Genomic DNA, 17,383 nt, shown 5'->3' on the forward strand with positions numbered 1-17,383 from the left:
TTTTAGATCAGCATTTTGCGGGGATCAGCGACATTTGCTATGTTTTGTCAAGTGTGAGCTCAAACAGAAGCCAAAAGAAGTAGCCGAGGGTTGTTTGTTGCACACAGAGTGGCCCTCCCTGAAAGCGGCATTAATGGAAATGACTGTAATAAAAACACTGGTGTTCATGGTCTAGGCAGCAAACTGGGAGCCCTAATTTCTGCACCCTCTTCTGACAATGACTTCCTCTGTGACCAAGAGCAGATCACTTAAACTCTCTCCTTAGTTACCCCCACACTGATTCATAGCTGAAATCAATTCGTTAATGTTTGCAAAGTCAGTTGAAGATGAAAAAGCATTACATACTGCTAATAAAACTATAATGATCCCACTGTTAAACATTAAACACACAGTGATGTGTAAAAAAATCACATTTATGGAAAATTCCTCTTGCTGCAAGGACAAAGGATTAGCTCTTAAAAAAGGAAGGACGATCTCAAGTTTACATCACAAGATTGTGTCTCAGGGACGCAGCTTCTGTTTATATCTCTGCTGCTGAGTAGCTGCGTGGCCACGGGCATGTAACATAGGCCAGCAGTTTCTCAAGTGGCCAATGATTTGGAGTCACCCATCTGAGACAAAAGGCAAGTCAATCCCATTAGCCAAATGACCAGCCACTTTTGGAAAATGGGATCTGATCATTTTGTGCCTCGATTTCCGCATCTGCTAAATGGGATAAAAATAGCTGTGTAGGTGGCACATTACACGTGCAGGCGGCGGGCATTCGGTGGCCCTTGCCTGTTTGGCCCAGAGCAAGGCCATGCTCAGATCCAGGACACAATAACAACCCTGTGGGCAACCAGTCCTGTCCCCTCCCGGCCCCAATGCCTGTGGCAGCTGCTCCAGCCAAAATGCTGGGCGCTGTGGTCAGCAGAAACCTGGTAGCATGAGCAGTTTCATTTTTATGTGCCTCAACATAGTGCAATCCAGCAAAATTGTAGTAAAAATCACTGCCTTGTATTCGCAGGCAAGATAATATAGCAGAGAGCAAACCCTGGCCACATGGTTGTTAAAGGCAAGGAGCAGTGCTGTTCACAAGACACCCACGCAAGAACAGCGGAAGGAATACAAACGATCATGCGGGATGTTCTAGGAGATCTTTCTCAGCAAGGAGTCTAGCTTTAGCCGTTAAACCAGTAGCTATGCCACTGGTAGGGCTCCAGGTTTCAGTATGAAGAGCAATGCATGTCTGATGTTCTGACCTACAGGCAAGACAGAGGAAAGGAACCGGGAAAAACCAAATTCATCTGTACCTTTGGGCCTGCACAGAGCGCGAGATTCGCGGTGATGAGAGGCACTGGTGTTTCTGGCAGGGCAGCAGCAGTGGGTGGGGATTTGCACAACAGACGCTCCAGACAGCTTAGAATTTGGCACGGCGATCTCAGAGAGGAGAACTCCTTTCCAAAAAAGAGCAGTCCTTTGACGAGAGATCCCTCATTTCATTAATCAAACTGCCCTTTGCAAGGAACTTCCCTGAGCTGCAAGCTCCCATTGCATCTTCCTCCTGAAATCTGATGCTGCCCTGCTTTGATGGTGATCAGTTGTTGACTGCAGAAAAGCTGAATCATGAAACAGAGGTTATAAACAAGGTTATGTATAACAAAGGAAATTAATCCCACATCATGCAGAAGTTGGAGCAGAGGACTGTCAGCTAGGGCTCTCAGGTCTCACTCCTGCCCTGATACGCTCCGTGACCTGAAGCGAATTATAGTCTCTGCAACCTTTAATTTACCCGCTAATAAAATGGAAGAAGTAGCAGACTCCGTTGTGCTTTCTTTGTACGACAAAGCTCCTGGTGCAACAGTAAAGCAAAGCTGGGAGCTACACAGTGCCAGGGGCTGGTTTTCACTATGGCCCAGCACCTTGCAGATCCATTTTCAGTCATGCAAAATGATCATCCAGCACACAGTATTTCAAAAATGTTCGTAGATATTTTGAAGGCAGAGCAAGATTATCCAATCTGATTACCCTCTCCCGTATTTCACCGGCTCTTACATTTAAATTCCCTCATGGAGCCCAGTAACTTGTGTTTCATTTTACTCACTGAAAACTCTAAATATACAAGTTTTGTAGCCCAGAGTCTCATGTTACATCCTTCAGGCACCTGAGTGCTGCAGGGTGTGTGTTGTAGATACCCAGCCCGGGGGGAGGGAAGAAAAAGCTGGTCCACCTACAACTAACTGGGAAATTTCCTGACTATGCCATTTCTTCTCTCTCTCACTCTCTTTTTCAATAAATTAAACTCTTTGCAGAAGAGCATATTTCATTCACATTAGAAAAGACTTCTCAGCTCTGGGGAGCAGGGGACTGACATGGGGACTGTCCAGGCTTTCAGGCACTCCCCAAGGAGTATGGACAACCCCATGTACAGATGTTTGTGAACCTAATTTCTGTGCTCCTGGCAAATGCCCTAGTTAAACTATTCTGGGCGTGTCCCCACCTTTATATAGATAACTATAAAGGTAAATATTTAAGAACTCTGACTTTTTTGAAAATATTTTGTAGATATAAATAAATAAATAAAGGTACACATACATACATTTTTGAAAACTTTAAGAGACTGGAAAACTTCCTGCCTTGCTTTATTTACAGCCCTGCTCGGGTTCTTTGTTGCTGAAGAGGCTCACCTTTCTCACTCAAATCTTCTTCCAGCTAAATAATGACCTGCACGTAGAAAATGCCAACTAAAAAACAAGGCAGCGATGTATTGCATCCAGAGTGGGTTCTGCTCCTGTTGCCCACTCATCGGTGCAATCCACCGGCCCATTTTCACCCACCTGCTGTAGAAGCAGACAACAGTCCTGAATATGCTGGGCACTCACACCTGCACTTTGGCACGGGTCCGCAGCTCCTGCGCCCGGGCACCTCCAGCGCGGCCGTGAGAAGTGGAGCAGAAGCAACCTTGCAAGCCGGCTCCTCTCGCAGGTGCCTTCAAGGACATGTGGCTGGGTGCCAGCGGCTGCAACAGCCATCGCCCCGTGCTGGCTGTGGGGCTTGGATGCTGCAAGGCTGTGTTAATTAGTGTGTGAGACGCCTCTGTGATCTGTAGATGAAAGGTGATTTGCAGCTGCAAATTATTGTTCTTCTTCATGTCAAGTCTATTATTTTTCTGGTGTCCCTCATTTTGACTCACACCACGTCCCACATTTGGAGCAGGGCAGACGGAGAGGCAGGCTCCTCTCTGCAGGCAGCTGTATAGCTGCTTTACATCTCCAGCCGGCTGCACGCTTTAGAAGTGTGTGATTTGTCCTGAGCATGCATTTGTGGCAGCTTGGCAGTGCCCATTCTTAGCTACCTTGGTTTGGGGCTTGCACAAAACCGCAGCACTTTCACAGGTTGCTTACCTGGTGGTTTTAACGGGCTATTCTAGGTATTCAAGGCTGAATACGCAACTTCTTGTGTACTCAGCTCTGCGTAAAGGCAGACAACCAGCTGGGTAAACCTTAAATCCTATAGCAGAGAGAAGAAACAGGAGTATCCTGGGCCTCTGGCTGCCCCAGGGGAGGGGAGGGGAGAAAACAGTTCCAGCAAGACCGAGAGGACCAGACAGAGGCCACTGAATCTACACCTTTTAATCAGTGCCCCAAAACCTCCCGGACAGGGATTACAAGGCAGGAGAGGTTTGTGCCTGTGGCAGGCATCTGGAGGCATTAATGCGCCTCTGTGAACACGGATGGTGGAAGGAGCGAGTACATCTGATGTCCTTCTCGGTGCTCTCTGTATGCACCACGCACACCCACCCCATCAGGCTGGGCAGAGCAAGGGACCCTTTGCTCTTTGCTGCTAAATAAAACAGCAGAAAATAACACGTGGTGTAAGAGGGTTGTAACGACAGAGGAAAAAATATCCCTTGTACTCCGCGCTGCACAGGGCTGCCAAACGCGTGTGCATAACCGCCACGGGTGCGCTGCCAAGCGCATAGCCACCCGGGCATGGGGGGGGATCAGCATCTGCAAGTACTGCGATCCGGAGACATCCTAGCAGGGAGCGTGATTTTCCTTCCACAAACATCACAGCAGGGCTCTCCAGCCGAGAAGTAAGTGATCGCTCGCACAAGACAGCATGAGCAAGTTAGAGATTTTTACTGTCAGAAGGGATCCTTCAGGCCCTTTAAAGCAAACCTCCTGCCCAGCCCAGACCCCCGCGACCTCCTTTCTCTCCCAGGGTACGTCCAAGCAGCGGCAGATTTCAAACCCCATCAAGCGATGCGATTCCTCAATATCCTTGTGTGCCATCGAATGAAGAGGCCTGGAAGGAGCCTCCGGCCCCATCTCGTCCCTCTTTCCGCCCCGCGACCCCCAGCAGGACCGGCTCTAGGTGCCCGTTCCTGACAGCTGCTTGTCTAAGCGGGTAGCTGGGCTGGGGCTGCAATTACCCTCACCGTTGACAAAAGATCTGTGCTCTATTTCCAGCTTTGGCTTGCTCCCAGCAAACCCATTTGGGTCCCATTTTCGGAGCGCCGCGAGCCCGTGCCCACGGCGCAGCTGCCGCCAGCCGTGCTGAAAGCCACCGCAGCGGGCGCCCGCGGCACCCATCGCCTGCGGAGGCAGGGGCTCCCGGCCCCCGGCAGCGCGGTCTGCCACCGTGCGCCCTCCTCGGCGTCTCCTGGGGGCTGCCCACGGCCAGAGCCCCGCTCCTCTTCCGCAGCAGCACCGCTGGGGCGCCCAGGGCCTCCCCCATGATTCGCAACGCGAACACGGCCGTGGGCTGGGCAGGAGCAACGTTGCGGAGCTGCCCTGCGGAGCCAAAATATATATGCGTACAGAAAGAGACGGGATTTTGCTAGAGCTTGGGCCTCTAATGCTGGGCCCGGGAGGGATAACTAAGGCTGCCGTCCTCCTCGCGGTGACGCTCACCTGCACAGGCGCAGGGGCAGCGGGAGCCAGGGCTCCTCCACGCCGCATGTGGCACGCTGCGAGGGAGCCCGTGCTTGGGGAGATTGCCGAGATGCACCCAGGTGAAAATTAGATTATAGGCAAAACATCTCCTTCCAGCTAATTTCTTGTCCTCCCTAGTCTAATGCCAACTAAGACCTCCCGCAGCTTTGGGGTCACACGTTATGGGGACAACCTGGGGGTGGCTCACGACAGCGCCCATCCTGGCTGCAGCAAGCCACGGGGAAAACACGGATGGAAAGCGGCAGTAGAAGAGGATCCACCTTTGCAACCCACTATAAAGTGCTGCTGCTGTCTCCTGCCTGCTTCACTACTGACTGTGCTAACTATGGGAAATAAATACTGCAAATAGCTCGGCAAGACCTAACCCTGCCCAAGCAAAAGTTTTTCCAATGGTCACTGCCGGATACTAGTCTTACACGTGTTACCTAAAGTAAGCAGAGACTTGGGCCGCGAGCAGTGTTTAGAAAACAAAATTTTGCATAACCAGCCTGCACACCTGGATCATTTTGACACGTTCAACAGGACAAATGCTGATGGAGGATTAGAAGTCTTTTTATTTTTTGCAGTTGAATTTTGGCAAATATCAGGTTTTAATCACCACAAATGACAATGTTGAACGGCCTCATCCCAAACTGAAGTTATTGTTCGCTTCTTCTGGGAGGTGGGGACAGGTTTCTCGGCTTTCTTCCTTCTTTGAAACAACTGCCGCAGCAAAGAGCTACTGAAAGGTGGAAAAAAACACACAATCTTGCATCTTGATGACATTGACAGATGTGACAGCGCGGGCTGCCCATGACGTTGTGATTTTTTATTAATAACTCTGCGCTGCAGAGCTCAGTTAGGAGAAGAAGGAACGTCTGGGTGTGCGGGGAGCCGAGCGTTGTTCTTTGGACTTGCAGAAGAAGCAACGTGACGTTGAAGGTAAAAGTGGCGGAGGGGAACGAGGCCTCGCGGGAGAGGCGAGGGGCCGCGCGGCAGGGACGCGCTCCTGTGAGGGTGGCCGGGTGCCGCCACGGAGGAGCGCGGGACTCACCCGCTGTCCCAAGTCACGTTGCCACGCTGCCACGGGGAAGGAAACCCGGCTTCAAAGGGCCAGGAGGCAGCAGGGCCGGGGTTTCCTTCCCGGGGCCAGCCACTCTGCGTTGTTTGTCGTCAGCTTAAGGAATAGTGAAAGTTTGTGCTCTTTCGGTAATTGTTAAAGACACTTGGTTTTGCTTTCATATGCCCTCCCTCTTTTTTTTTTTAAATAACTGCAAACCCCATCATGTCTCTCAAACATGGATCTGCAGCACGGGAGCTCGTATGAATGCAGTGATTTATGCTTCTCTGGAAATGCACTGGCATTTCCGACGAACCCCACCCAAGACCAGCGAACACCGAGGGAGCAAGATGACTCACTGCATTCTGGCACCCGCTCGTGTCCCTCGACGGCCGGAGCCCGCAGCCAGGTTGGGCCAACGGCATGGACGAGCCCAGGTCCCCAGCGACACTAGCAGACACCTGAGAAGCACCTGCTGCAACCTCCCGGTCTCAGGAGCGGTTCGGACGGGAAAACCAGGAGCACCGCGAGGCCGAATTGAGCTGTAATCGCCGGAGCTGCGTGCTGCACGAAGCAGCGTGTTGACACAGCCCCTGCCTCCAGCTAGGGCTAACAACCTGCCTCGACTTCGCAAGCGTTGGAGTCACCAGCAGGCAGAGGAGAGCCCTGGAGAGCAGCGTACCTGGCGAGCCTTGGCGGGAGCCCCTTTGCTTTGCTCTGCCGGGAGAGCAGCCTGGGGGACAGCTGAGAAAGCTCTCCAAAAATCCAGTGTTTGCTGCACAAGTATCAGCCCCCTAAGCGATTGCCCCCTAAGCATCTAGCACGGAGAAGGAGCCTGAGCTAGAGAAATCAGTGCAGCCATTTGCAGGTGGGATCTTGGTTTAAAAGAAGAAAAAAAACAAAAAAAAGCAAAGGCGTTACCTCTTTGTTAAAATGGCCCCTGCCTGCTCCCTTGCATTAATGCAGCCGTGGTTGACGACTTGGGCGAAAAACACCCCTTTCGATTGCCGCGCTGCCGTCAGCCCTGCAGAGCCAACTGCGCGGGCTGGTTCTCATGGAGCCTCTCCAAGCGCTTGTGCACGTCCCAGCTGCCCGGCTGCCCCGGGACCGCCGGCTCGGCAAACCACCCGCCCGCACGCCCTGCCCCGAGGACTCGCTCCATCGTGGGGAGACAGCGCCGGCGGGGCCGGAGACCCCTTCCCGCGCACACGGAGGTATCAGCACCGTCCACCGGGGCGGTATTTGCCTAAAAGAGCGTGCGCCGAGCTCCTGCAGCTTGTGAATTCCTGAAAGCGAACCAGCCGGGCTGGTCCTTCCCCGCTTTTTTCAAGAGCTACCCATTCGATATCTGCTGCAATAAAAAAGGCAAATCCGAAAACAATGCGGTCTGTCTGTGTGCTATAAACCGGGAGAGCAGCTGCTGCTCCTAGGCTAAACAGGAAGCGTTGGTACGAGAGCCATAAAAAGCAGAGTTTCTACGTTCAGCGGCTGCGTCTCGCCGCTGGGCCCGGCTCCCGCCAGCCTCGCCGCCTGCGCTCTCGCTGAGCTAGCTGCGGCGACGGGCAGCCACGCGCGGGAAGCGACTCGGTCTCGCAGCGCTCGGCAGCAGCTTCAGAGAGTGTGAAACGCACCCACGAGGGAGAAAAATTGCTTCCCCGCCGTGCCCAGAGTGCAGAGAAACCCTGCAGCGAACCCCGCCGTCCCGGGCACGTCCCTCCAAATCACGGCACTGCCTCCGAACGCAACCAGCCCCGTCTCCCCGGGAACCGTTCCTTGTGGATCAGATACTTTGCCTAGTGTGCACTGCGGAAAACACCGGAATAAAATCTCCATCTTGGCTTTTAAAACCTCCTTGGGTCACCAGCGAAGCTGGATGCCAGGCTCAGCGGAGTCAGGATGCAGCTGACGCTAAAGGAATGACTCCTTCCCTCAAATAAGTCTCCGTTTTGTCCTCCAGTGTCACCAGTGCTGGCAAAATCACGTGTCGGGCTTCATCGGAGGCCGAAGGCTGCTCTGAGCTCGCTCCTGTGCCAGCCGTGCCGCGCAGCCTGGACGCTCTCCCACCGGTATCAAGATACATAGACGCTTTGTTTACTCAGCAGTCAGCTAATATCTTTTTTCCGCAATTTAAGTGAGGCTCACTGATCTCTGCGGGAGACCGGGAGGGATCAGGAGGGGGTGCGAAAGGCAGTGCGCTCCCGCCAGGACCCTCTTAGCACCGGGATGGCTCACACCTCTGGCCCCAAAACGCCGCCGCGTGCTCCTCCAGCCGGCTGAGCGGTGCCGCCGTCCGGCAGAAACGCTGGGAAGCCTTCCGGGGTGTTCGGCTCATCAAATGCCGAGCGGCTGCTTCGCCATCCCAGGCCGCTGCTGGGTTGCTTTATCCCCAGTGACACAATTTCTGGGGATGGCGTCGTCACACCCGGTGCCCCTTGGAAACCTGGCACAGCTGGGGACACACACGAAGAAAGCACGGAAGCAAAAGGAAGTAAATAAATAGGAGACGTTTGCTCTTTGCTGCCAATAACCATGTCTGATGGGAGAAAACTTTTGTCCCACTTTCCGTTTTATCAGCAGAAGGGCATTGGACAAGCCCACTCCTTGGCTTTTCTTTTCCGGTCTTTCAGAGGGAAGTTTTTCCGCCTTAACAGCAATGATGTTTCCTTACAGACAAAAAAGCAGCCCTAGATGGAGCCGCAGTGGAGACGGCTCATCGATGGCCCGACAAAGATGCCGTTGTGCCGCGACGCAGCGAGGCAAACAGGCCGCTAATGTTATCGCGCAGGCTTGACGTCCGCACCGCCGCAATGACCGTCAGCAACGGCACCGGCTCGAGCCTCGTCCCTCTACCCTGGTTTCAGCCCTGCTCCGGTAACGGCCCCGCTGGCTCCTCCGCAGAGCCACCCGTGCAAGTAGCAATTGTAAAAATCCGGCCCTGGGAGCATCCGTACGGTTTGTCTTGTGCTCAAGCTGCGTTTCGAGCTTAACCTCCTCGCGGCTCCATCAGTGCTTGCGGATTAGATCACCGCTCCCTGACGTTAGCTCGGAGAGGAGGGGAAAAGAGACTGTCCGCACCTCTGCCATCACGTATCAGCCTTTACAAAGCAGCATCGGTCAGCCGAGGAAAACCAGGGCCCGCACTGGAAAAGCAAAAAACACCCGAGGAGCAGGAGAAAATCAGGGCTTTCGGAATTGCCGGTGGGCTAAAACAAGGCAACAACCCCCTGAAACATTTTATTTGGGTGCCAGGTACCTTCAACAGCAGCAATTTGTCCTGCTGAGCATGATATGCTAGGCAAAAGCACCTCCTTGTGTGCACAGCGTTGCAGCACGGAGCATCAACACGGGGGAAACAGGGACAGGGAGCAACGTAGCCCGAACAGGGAGTCTCGACCCTCTCCAAACGCACCATTTCGATGGTACCGAAACAAAAGGCTTTTTCCCAACCTCGACTCCCACAAGCGTATACGAGTGACGTGCTTTACTCTCGACCAAACTGCTCCTCCAGCGCACCCCAAAGAGCCGTGCTTGGCCTTTGCTCCCGGAGGACGCCCGTTTGGCAGAGAGCCGCGGGCAGGAGCCGGCCGGGCGGCCGGGCTGGGGCAGAGCCGGCGGCAGCCCCGTGCCAGCCGGCCGCTGGGTTTTCCGTAGCTCCCTCTAGTGTGAACAGTCGCAAACGTGACCCAACGCGCACGTCGAACTGTACCGGCTTCACACAGTCTGAAACAGATTTCATACGACGGGCGCTTAAAATGTATTTCCTGAGAAAAAAGCTTGCTCGAGTAGAAATTCTATCATTTCCCACAGAAAAACAGCTCTTGGGTCTGCGCGACGGACTGGCTGCGTTTTTCATGCTCGTGGGGTCTGATTTCCCATGGTTTTGAACCAAAAATTAAAAGGTCAGAAAGACTCTGCTGTAATAGCAGCTCTGGCCTATTTTTCACCTATCGCTTTTTCATTTATTCATGTCTTCCTGGGGGACTAATCTACCTATTAGAATAATAAGGTTATTTTCTGAGGCTAATCTGAGAAAATAAATTAAAAAGTCTAAACCTTTCATTAGATCTCGGAGAGACAGAATTTCTCGGTCAAGGAGAGCCGAGACACTCAGGAGTATATGTCCAGCAAATAACATTTATTAATTATGCATATTCATACACACAGGCGCGGACAGCAGGCAGCCCCCGCAAGCGGCCTGATAGAAGGGCGCCTGCAAACTCATGTGTTACGTAAATAGCTCTTTTATTGGCCTAAGTAGTCACGTAGTGAAGGAGCTCGCATTTCCAAGTATCCGTGGAGCAAAATAATAGAAAAGCTATTAAAATCCAGAGAAAGATAGATTGCATTATATTGCCTAAATTAAAGCCTAAATTGGTATGGATGTAAACACAAGGGTTCCTACCGTCTTTCAGGCCTGAATACCAAGCAGGACTTGGCCAGCACAAACAAATCCTTTCAATAAAGGACTTCCCCCCCCCCCCCCGTGATTTTTTTTAAATCTTTGCATTTATTCTAAGGCCGAGAGCATGATTATACTGGAAAGAGCAGATCCGTTATGGTTTCAAGTAAATAAGACGTCAGCAACGACTCGCAACCGTTCCATAAGGCGCTGCCGAAGGCCACCCACGGGTGCTGAGGGGCTCCGGGGCGCCGCGCCGCCGCCTTCGCTTTGGGGGCCCAAGGAGCGAGCTCTCCTTTGGGGTCCCCAATCCCCAGGTCTTGTCTCCATCCCCCCGGGACTGAGCCCTCCCTTGAGGAGCCAGGCTGAGGAGCAATCCTAGCATTTCAAACTGAGGGGTTAAAAAAGTCCTGTATTTAATGGCACAACGTCAGAGCTGCTGGGGTTTGATCCAGGCGCCTCTTGCTCTGAAAATTGCTTTCTGCCTGCTTTTTCTGAGGCCGGAGTGCCACCAGGAGCATGGGTATTTGCAGCCAGGGCTGCTCCGGCCTCGCTTGAACCTTCCTCCTCCCGCCAGGAGGGAGCTGCTCGGCATCTCGCCGCAGGCGCCCGAGCGGAGAGACACCCCACGGCCGCGAGTTGTGTTCGCAGCCTCGGGGGATCTAAGCGCTTCACAGCCGACGGTTAACCGAGGAGCGAGGCCCCCGCTGAGCCCAATCAAAACCGCGCCGAAAAGCAAAACAAACGAGATGAGCTGCACCAAAATCCTTCTTGTCGAGCAAATCCAAGGAGCGTCCTGCTTAATTAGCAGCCCTCCCCAAGAATTAATCAATCATCAGGGCCGTTTCCCTGGCCCTGAGTTACGGGATTGAGGAGCAGCAGGGCTGAGGGGGCTCCGAGCGCAGAGCGGCTCTGCGAGGAAGAGGAGCAACGGGGAGGAAGCTGAGTTGGGGCTGTGCTGGGGGAAAGCTGCCCAAACCACCCAAAACAGGGTTGATGCCCAGCGCCGGTCCCCGACAGTGCCGGCACCGCGCTGCCCTGCACTGCTGGAAGCCACTGCAGCCTTGTGCATCCACCTGGAAAGCCTGCAACGCCTCCAGGCTTGACTATTTCCCCATTTTCCAGCTGTTTCCCCCTCTTAGTCCTTGTTGCCTGCTGCAGAGCCAGTGACTGCCTCGCGGCCGGGCATTTCCCACCGGTGCGGCTCCTGGTTTTCCCACCCTTCGCTTTGCAGGGCGGGAGCAGCACGACGGACATCGCACCGCTGCAGCCAGGCGCACGCAAGCAATACGTAAAAACGCTCGACCGGCGCAGGAGAGCTCGTTTCTACGGTTCAGCCCCGAGGACAAGCGGTAACACCAGGCTGCCGCCGCCCGGAGCAGCCTCCCTCCCATCCCCAGGAGTTTTCAGACCCTGCTTTAGCAGCAAGCCCTTTTTTCGGGAGCCCGCGCACAGACCTTAAGGGCGGACGAGCTGATCAGACGGTCTCCTCTGGCCGCCGCACGCGGCAGGATCCTACGGCTCTGCCGCTTGCCCTCGCGCCGAGTCCGAAAACTTTGCCCGGCAAAAGCGGCTCTCGCGGAAGGGCAGCTGGAGGCGGCGCGCGGCGGCGAGGGCCCCGCTCCCCGCGGCAGCTTGCTCCAGCGGTTGGTCCCCCTCGCGCAGAAGTTTGTGCGTGAACCGCTAACGTGGAATTAATGATTTCTTTCATCTCCTTCCTTGGCAGCCTGCTTGAGCTGCCGCTTCTACTGACAGCAACGATTCAATAAACTGAAAAACATTGTACTTCGTTTGCAGTACCAACAGCTGAGTGTACAGCTACGGAGATTTTATTTATCCTCAAGGAAAGGCTGCTCTGCAGCCCGCAGAAGGTGACAGAATGAGTCACCTTTCAGTCTTAATTCCAAACGTTGCCTCTGCAGCGTTGGAGCTGCCTTTCATTTTTGTACAGAAGCGGCAGAAAAGCAGCCTGGACAAATGGGTTTGTCAGAGGGCGAGGAATTAGGACACAGTCCACTGGATTTAGCAAAGGACGGGAAGAACGGGGGGGCACCGAGCCCCTTTTATCGCTGCTCGGTGGCCGCGCGGTACCGAATCGCCAGCCCGGGTGGACACGTCTCGTGCACCTCCCGAACGGCTCGGGAGGGAAAACTCTGCTGGTGGAGCGTGTTCAGCGAGTCACGTCCTGCGCAAGAGCCGAGTATGACTGGGAAAAATTCAAGAGCCAAACTCTTCAGCCCTCATTTCCCTCTCCCCCTCTAAAACATGACCCTCAGCTTACAGAAAATCAATGCCGCGAAACCAGATAGTGCTGACCCTCTGCCCTGCAATGGGTAAAAGAGAGAGCTCGGCTTTGACAAATGGAGAGGGCCACAAAAAGCGCACTGCCTCAAAGAACCATCAAAGTAATTTTAAAATCAATGCGCTGCTTGACCGGGAGCCAGCACGGCTCCCTGCAGACAGGCAGCGCCGGCCTGGAAGGCCCTGGGAGGCAGCTAAAACTCTGCAGGCAGCACTTTGCACGCGCTGAAGCCGATGCAGCATTTTTGCAGCCAGGCCATTTGAAAAAGGAAAAAAAAAGAGGGGAAAAAAAAAAAAAAAGTGCATTGCAACAGTGTGACCTGGCGGCGAGGCGAAGCATGCACCGCGGCGCGTGAGTCAGCAGCGCCGCCGCGTCCTCCCGCCGCCACCGCCGCCGCCGTGGAGCAGCCGGCGCTGGGCAGAGCCGGCCCCTCCTGACGGGCGCTGAGGGGCCCCCGAGCAAGGCAGGCCGGCGTTAATTTTAATTTACGTTCTCGCCACGGACACCTCGCCCGACGAGGCGGGTGGCTGCCGGCGCGGACGGGGCCCCCTCTGCAGCGCTGCCCCCGCCGCACTAAAATGCCGATGCTGGAGCGATTCTTTTGGTTCCTCCCCGTTATTCTCATGTACATTTTTACCATTGGATATCATTTTTCCGTATTTTAGAAATCTGGTGCATTGCTGCTTTCTATTTACAGTTCCTCATTCCCAATAAGCACCTGTAATATTTCCATACATAAGCAAGCAAGGCAGCGCCATTAAATTTTGCACAGCAGCAAGTTTGGGTCTCTAACCTTTAATTAAGTGAAATGCTGTTCGCATTCAGGAAAAGTCAGTATGCTGGAAGGGAAAAGAGAACTTTTTGCCTGTTTTCCTGAGGAAATGAGGCTACACAGGCCTGACCGGTCCATCCATCCAGCCCCCAGGCCAGCCACCCATCTTTTCAAAAAGTCAGAAGTTAAACCAGCTCTTTCTTACAAACACGGTGAGGACGGGTGCTCAGAGCCGGCAAAGGACCCGGGGTGTCTCAGATAGATTAGCTGACCAAGGGAAAGGCTGCAGCAGGGGCCAAAGTTATTAAATAAGCCGATGAGGCCGAGAAAGAGCTCAGGTGGGAGCCGAGCCGGCGCGTGCGAGGGCGAACAGCCCCCGCCGGGGCCGGTTGCCTCTCTCGGCCGGGTCCCCGCCGCCGGGGCCAGGATGCGTGCGCGGGAGCGGGGAGATTTATGGCGCAGACGCTGCCGTCTGCAGAGCTGACTTCGCCGCCGCCGCCCTCATTTCTCGGGCCTGCGAAGGCCAGAGCGCCCGGCTGAGGAAGATTTATTTTTCTGCCAAATCAAAGCAAATATGTTCCCATAAAAAAACCCGCTAAGGATGAGACCGAGCAGTGCGCTGGTGGCATGCCAGCAGAAAACGTCACGTTTATACATGCAGCTATGTGGAGAAGGATTCCTAAAATCCAGGGGTGAAATAGATGTCGGGATCAACGTAGCAGATCCAATCTTTTCCCCCCACGCTTCCTTAGCAAGTGCCTCTCGACAGAAGCGGTGACCTGCACACGCGCTTTGCTGAACGGGCCGCGAGAAGAGCACGCTAAAAGCGGGAACTTTGAAAGGCAAATATACTAAATAGGCAAATATTTGAGAGTGAGCCGGAGCACCAGAATCCACGGGTTTTCTGGGAGCCTCTGCGCGAGGAGCGCGACGCCACGGGGTTTCGCCCGCCGCCGCTGGGGACGCGGCTCCGCCGGCGGATGCTGCTCCCGGGGGGGGGGGGGGGGGCTGCGTGCTGGGGCATTAAGGCAATCGCACGGGCCGTCGCTCCTCTGCCCGCAGCAGAGAAGCTGCAGCGATCCCGGCTGCCCAGACGCCAGCGGAAGCGGTATCGATTTGGTGCTTGCGCGGCGCTCGGCGAAGGGGCGTCCGACCCCCTGCAGGACCGACGGGCTCCGCAGTGCTCTAGGCTCGTCCCGGTGTGGCTGATTTATTTTTAAAAGGAACCAAAACATGACATAGGGAAGCCAGGTCTGCAAAACGTTTAACGGAGGGACGTACCACCCGCGGTCAGGCTGCTCGGCACGGGCACCGGTCGCCCTCCCAAGCGGGAGCTCCTTGCATGGGCACTGGGGTCCCCATCCCGGGTTCCTAGCCCCATCCTGCCCCGCGCCGGGTCCCTGCCGGCGTCAGGCCACCCAGCCGGAGCATCGCTCCCGCGGCCCGGGCAGGAGCCGGCCCCGACCCCCGGTCAGGCGCAGCCCTGGTGTGCATTGATACGGGCTTGACTTCAGCGCGCTGCGGCAGCCGAGGGTGCTGCAGCCGTTCAGACAGCTTTATTCATTAGTAATTAGGCAGGTGTTGTTTGGCATCTAGATTAATCCCACTTTTAATTATTTTGAAACTGTGCGAGATTTCCCAGGCATTAAAGATTATGTACGCGCTTGCTGATTCCGCTGCAATTATTCTAATGTAATGATGGCTATTAATACGCTTCCCAGCTTGCCGTGCCCGGAGGGGAAATTCCCGGTCTCCCCCCCATGGAGCTCACATTTCTTGTGCGGTGCAACACCCCCCCCCCCCCCCCCCCGCAACGTGGAAACCTATCCACCTGCTTATATGGCGTGGAATAACACTTCCATATGCTCCACCTAATATTAATAACATCGCAGAGTTGTTGCTCCACAAAGCAGCCCTGCCTATGTTGCAAAGCAAAACAGAAATGTTATCCTGGTTGTGCTAACAGGGAAACTGAGGCACGGAGCAAGGAAATGAGTCGCCTGATGGAAGGGCAGTTGGAGATGGGAATAACTCTGGGATTTGGCTGCCTTCCCCCATGCACAGCACTGGCAGCACCAGCTCGGCACGGTGTCTCCGTCTGGAGCGCAGCTCCCCGGGCCGTCGGGCGCGTGGGCGCAGGGCGATGCCCCCGGCAGGACGCCGTCCCCAGACCCGGCCGGGCAGAGGGGCTTTCGGCGGGCGGCAGATGCCGGCGGCAGCGGCTGGGCAGGCGCCTGCAAACGCGGCGCTGCAGCCATGGGCAGCCGGAGCTGCTCCCAGCGGCGGCGCTCGCAGCGGCGGCTTTGCTCCGGCTCTGGCCAAAACGTGCGCGGCACTTTGGGCACGTAGCTTGGCCCGGCCTAAGGGAGCCACGTTGGTCAGGCCGCGGGGTGCTGCCGGTGCCCCCCCCCCCCGCCCCCCCCGCTCCCCCTTCGCTCGCGGCGGGTCTCTGCTCCCTCTCGTGGCAGCTTTGCGGGGCCGGGAGAGGATTCCCGGAGCATCCTTTCAGGCCGGGAAACCCTGCTGTGGGCAACGCGCGGCCAGGCAGGCAGGGCTCCAGCGAAGAAGCAGCTTATGTTTGTGCCCCCTTTTTTTTCTTTTTTTTTAAGACAAAAGTCACAAAATCCCATCCTGGGTCAGACTGAATTATTTGACCTGAAATAAGAGGTGTCACTCAGCTTGCGGGTCATTCAGACTCATTGCAGATTTTCTTTAAAAGTTAAAGATAGCCTTTAAAGGAAAAAAAACCCTGTTATTTCAAAGAGGAATAATAACAGAAATGGTAGCAGAGACCCTCAAAATGGAAAGCTGTTCTGAAACCTCACCTTCAGTTTGGCCAAAGTCACCCTTGAATTCATCCCTATTTACTACAGCTCTCATTGCTCCAATCTCCACTTACCAGGAGATTTACTTTTCCCTGACAAAATGACTATTGTGCGACCGGTCACCAAAATTATGCTGTGGGGCTCCTCGCAGCCCTCTGCCTACGAACGGGAAAAAAGAGAAAATACAGTTTATACAGAGGTTCATGTCAACAACTGCTTGTGAACATCCTTGCAAGCGAAAAACTTATCTGCAGTAATACAAAATACCAGAAAATGCAAAGCGCAGAACACCAAAAAGCTGCATTCGCCTTCTGAAGATGAGCCCTCGACCCTCGCTGGAAGCGTTTCGATTGCTTTGCACGTACCTTGTTTCAGCGTTGCCTCCCTCCCAACGCCCAAAGCGATGCCACCCCACCTGCCTGGCCGAACGCCTCCCCGCAGGGCCGAACCGCGGCACGGAGCTGCCGGCAGCGACCGCGCTCCTTCGCCTGATGGAGCCTCGGGAGCCAAATTCGATTTCAGGCCCGACCTCGTCCCCCGGCGCCCAGCGACGGCAGAGCAGCGGTATCAGCAGCACGGCAGCGCGGTCGACTCGGAGCTCGAGGAGCGGGTTAAAGGAATTACGCTCTGCCCTGACGAGGCCGGTTGCTTTAGGAAACCCAGAACTGAATTTCACGGGGACGAGCTGAGCCGTTTGCCGTCCCTTCGCCGGGGATTTGCTGAGCGGGCCGAGCGCGGCCTCGCACGCGGGAAAAGCGGCACGGCTCGGGCTCAGCACCCACGTCCCGGGCCCCAGCCCGCAGCCTGCCAAACCTCCCCCAGCTCCGCGCAGCCACCTCGGGACAGGGATATTTTTAGTAAAAGACTTACTTAAATTATCACCTGCTTGGAAAATATTCCCCCTGTGGGAAGGCGGCTCCCAAAAGACCTGGACCTGCGCTCGGTGCCCACCGGACAGTCCAGGTCTATAGCTGAAGGTTTTCATCCGTTCAGCAGGTTCCCTCAAATATTTGATGTTTCTACTGCAATTTAAGAGAGGAAATGTATCCGTTTTCCTTCTCCTCCCCTCACTAATTGCATGAGCTTGAAACACCAATTGCACTGACTTC

The sequence above is a fragment of the Apteryx mantelli genome, chromosome 13 (genome assembly GCF_036417845.1).
Source record: "Apteryx mantelli isolate bAptMan1 chromosome 13, bAptMan1.hap1, whole genome shotgun sequence".
Taxonomy (NCBI): domain Eukaryota; kingdom Metazoa; phylum Chordata; class Aves; order Apterygiformes; family Apterygidae; genus Apteryx; species Apteryx mantelli.